We start from the raw sequence: 4,187 nt of genomic DNA, 5'->3' as shown, positions 1-4,187 counted from the left end.
GGAGTGTTATTGGAGTTGCAGGCAAATGAGGTGTATTCCATCACACTCCTAACTTGTGCCTTATAGATGGTGGCTTTGGGGAGTTATCAGGTGAGTTACACACTGCAGGATTCTTAGCTTTTTACCTGCCTTTGCAAACATAATACTGATATGGCTCTTGTTCCTATGCCCTTTTCTTGTCATATTCCATCCTTATGTATGTCTTTCACTTTCCATGCCACTATTTGTGCCATTATGTACTACAATTGTGATAATGTTGGTATTTTTCTCCATATTGCATGATATTTGCACATAAGCTGCTTTCTTGCCTTTTTAAATTTGTATTAGTCTTTATTAAAATGGAAAAAAAAGAATAATGCAGTTATGAAGTAGAAAGAAGCTAAAAAAGAAAAAAAATGTTTTAATGACTGCAGGAAACATCCACAATAAATGCATGTATTACCAGTGAAAAACTACTTTCAAATCAACTGTTCAGGGAATTTCACAGATCTGGAATAGGTGGGACTTGAACCCTTGCCTCCTGGATCAAACAAGGGATTTTACCACTGCACTACAAGAGGCCTTAAATATGGAGCACTTCACGAATTTGCATCACCCTTGTACAGAGGCCATGCTCATCTCTGATTTGCTCCAATTTTAGTGTATGCGCTGTTGAAGCAAGCACTACTACCAGTGAATAACGAACAATTCACTGATATTTCAGACATCAGTACCCAGCACAGAATGTGGGCTGAATGAATATGCTGAAAATAAACAACGGCCACTAAATAATCTTTTTTTAGATTAGATTAGATTACTTACAGTGTGGAAACAGGCCCTTCGGCCCAACAAGTCCACACCAACCCGCCGAAGCGCAACCCACCCAGACCCCCACATTTACCCCTTTCCTAACACTACGGGCAATTTAGCATGGCCAATTCACCTGACCCGCACATCTTTGGACTGTGGGAGGAAACCGGAGCACCCGGAGGAAACCCACGCAGACACGGGGAGAATGTGCAAACTCCACACAGTCAGTCGCCTGAGTCGGGAATTGAACCCGGGTCTCAGGCGCTGTGAGGCAGCAGTGCTAACCACTGTGCCACCGTGCCGCCCACATTTTCTTAACCTTTGTCCTATTTAATTTCAAACAACAAAGGATTTTTTGTAGCCTCATTGACTCAAAATTACTTGAGCAGAAACATCACTGATTAGTGCATAAATAACAATATCACAAAATTACCAACTCCAGAGAATCCTTTCAGGAAACGAAAAGACCAAACATAACATGCTGGTTTGGACTTAGTATCTGGCAGCTTTATCTAATACTACAGTGGTAATGTAAAAGATGTTATTCTTGATGAGAAATTTTGGAAATTCAAATAGAAACATGGCTGAAGATCATAAAGAAGGCTTTTTTAGGCAGAATATCGTAAGGAAGGCTTTTTAGGCAGAATATCTTAGATCGACTCCTAAATCAGTACTAAACAGCTGTTTGAGTAATGTAAACAAAGAAATGAAAAATTAAGGCCATGCATCAGTATAGTGTGGGGGAAACTATTGTTAATATAATGTAATCACAAACAATTTGCTGCTTCTAAAGACAGCCTTGTGCTTTTGTTCATAGGTTTTATTGAATTCCATTTAAAACGAATTGCTCCAAAGTATCAAAAGAAGTAGTAGTCAAAGACCAAAATTTCTTGCAATAGCGTAAAAATGTTTTAGACCAGATAAGAAGAAGTTTAGCTTCTTGCACGTGTTGTAGAACGAGTTCTGTTCGTTCACTGTGTTGTGCGTTTTTGCCTCCTGCAGGATATTTGTACTGGATGAAATAATACTTGTGTTGACTCCTGTAACGTTACAACCAGACATGTGTAACGTAGTTTTGAAAGGTTTAACAGATGTTTATTATAGATCCTATATATCAAACCAGCCAAGATTAACATTGACGACTCTACTTCTCAACCTCTCCTTGCCCGATATATTGATTTTCACGTTAAACCACCACCGGTTATCTCTCTCTCCGATGAGACAACAATTGTATTGTCTGGTAAGACCATGGTGTCTTTACACTTTATATCACATATGTCTACCAACAGTTCCTCTAATTTTGTTTCAGTGCAGTGCATAGACCTCTAAGGTGGGTACACGGCAGTGACTTCTGAAACAGGAAATCAGTATGTTGACATGTCAATTGGCATGTATGGAACCTTGGCAGAACCTCAGAATGGCCACACAAATTAGAAAAAGCATTGAAATCTACATATAAAATCATCAATAGCATTTCAGTGTCTGAGCTAATGTGAAGCTACTCGGTTACAAACTGTTACATGCTTCCAGCAGTATGTCATGCTTCAAATGGTTCCAGTTGAGACAGAGACTGAAATATTTATAACCTCAGGTTACATGCCTTGATATTGATATTTTGTCCTTTAAGGGCACTGGACTGGGCTGGTTCTATATTTTGGAAATCTTTGCTTTTCTCCAAATACAGAAGAACCTCAAATATCCGAAGGACATGGGCGGGAAGTATTTATTTTGATTAATTGAATTTGAGATAAGCGAATGCCAGACAACATAGTTTAGACAATTAAAAATCATACAACACCAGGTTATAGTCCAACAGGTTTAACTGGAAGCATGCTAGCTTTCGGAGTGATGATCCTTCATCAGGTGATTGTTGTCAGGTGAACAATCACCTGATGAAGGAGCGTCGCTTCGAAAGCTAGCGTGCTTCCAATTAAACCTGTTGGACTATAACCTGGTGTTGTGTGATTTTTAACTGTGTACATCCCAGTCCAACACCGGCATCTCCAAATCATAGTTTAGACAAGTATAGGGACCTTGCACTCTTGCTAGATAATCCAAAATTCTGATAATTGAATGCTGGATATTCGAAGTTCCTCTGTATTTGCATTTGGATTTCTGATGTACACTATCTGCATAGTTGTAGTATTCCTCTGAGACCTCACTGGTTGCATATCTCTTTGTTTTCCTCTGTTCTTGAAGAAAAAGGCCCTGTGTCTTAGAATGGTTGAGTTACTGGGTATGACTGCGCGACTTGTCTTCTGAGCATAGATTATGCGAGGAATTGTAATTCTTTCTCCATTGCTATTGCATGAAAATGCACAAAGACAAAGCAAGTGAATAATGCAAAAATTTTGATTTGTTGCTTGACATTCAATGACAATTGATCTGATAATATGCACCATACATTCTGCTAGACCACTTAACTGTGGATAGTGGAGTGATAATGTTGTATGGTTCATTCCCCACTTGATATATATGTCTTGAAATGATTTTCCAGGAAATTATTGTCTATTGTTAGACATTATCAGTTCTGGAATGTGGAATCAACTGAAAAAAGCAGTTACCATTTCAGTGATGCTTGCACTTGTTGTGCTATGCCATCTAATAATGGAAAATTTGAAGAAGTAATCCAGTATAATAATGTAATCTTCACCATAGAGTCATAGAGATGTACAGCATGGATACAGACCCTTTGGTCTAACCTGTCCATGCCGACCAGATATCCCAACCCAATCTAGTCCCACCTGTCAGCACCCGGCCCATATCCCTCCAAACCCTTCCTATTCATATACACATCCAAATGCCTCTTAAAAGTTGCAATTGTACCAGCCTCCACCACATCCTCTGGCAGCTCATTCCATACACGTACCACCCTCTGCTTACAAATGTTGCCCCATAGGCCTCTTTTATATCTTTCCCCTCTCACCCTAAACCTACGCCATCTAGTTCTGGACTCTCTGACAACAGGGAAAAGACTTTGTCTATTTATCCTATCCATGCCCCTCATAATTTTTCAAACCGCTATAAGGTCACCCCTCAGCCTCCGACACTCCAGGGAAAACAGCCCCAGCCTATTTAGCCTCGCCCTGTAGCTCAGATCCTCCAATCCTGGCAACATCCTTGTAGATCTTTTCTGAACTCTTTCAAGTTTCACAACATCTTTCCGATAGGAAGGAGACCAGAAATGCATGCAATATTCCAACAGTAGTCTAACCAATGTTCTGTACAGCCGCAACATGACCTCCCAACTCCTGTACGCAATACTTTGACCAATAAAGGAAAGCATACCAAACACCTTCTTCACTATCCTATCTACCTGTGACTCCACTTTCAAGAAGCTATGAAGCTGCATTCCAAGGTCTCTTTGTTCAGCAACACTCCCTAGGACCTTACATTAA

General features: G+C 39.9%; 1 non-coding gene across 1 annotated transcript; it reads right to left on the bottom strand.

Moving 5' to 3' along the window:
• Positions 1-562: 562 nt before the first annotated feature.
• LOC132817746 (U6 spliceosomal RNA) lies at positions 563-664 on the bottom strand. The gene has a single exon (XR_009644914.1). It is a non-coding gene; the product is annotated as a U6 spliceosomal RNA (small nuclear RNA).
• Positions 665-4,187: the final 3,523 nt, after the last annotated feature.

The sequence above is a fragment of the Hemiscyllium ocellatum genome, chromosome 7 (genome assembly GCF_020745735.1).
Source record: "Hemiscyllium ocellatum isolate sHemOce1 chromosome 7, sHemOce1.pat.X.cur, whole genome shotgun sequence".
Classification (NCBI taxonomy): Eukaryota; Metazoa; Chordata; class Chondrichthyes; order Orectolobiformes; family Hemiscylliidae; genus Hemiscyllium; species Hemiscyllium ocellatum.
Note: the sequence above shows the minus strand (reverse complement) of the source record. Positions and strands in the feature narration are given on the sequence as shown.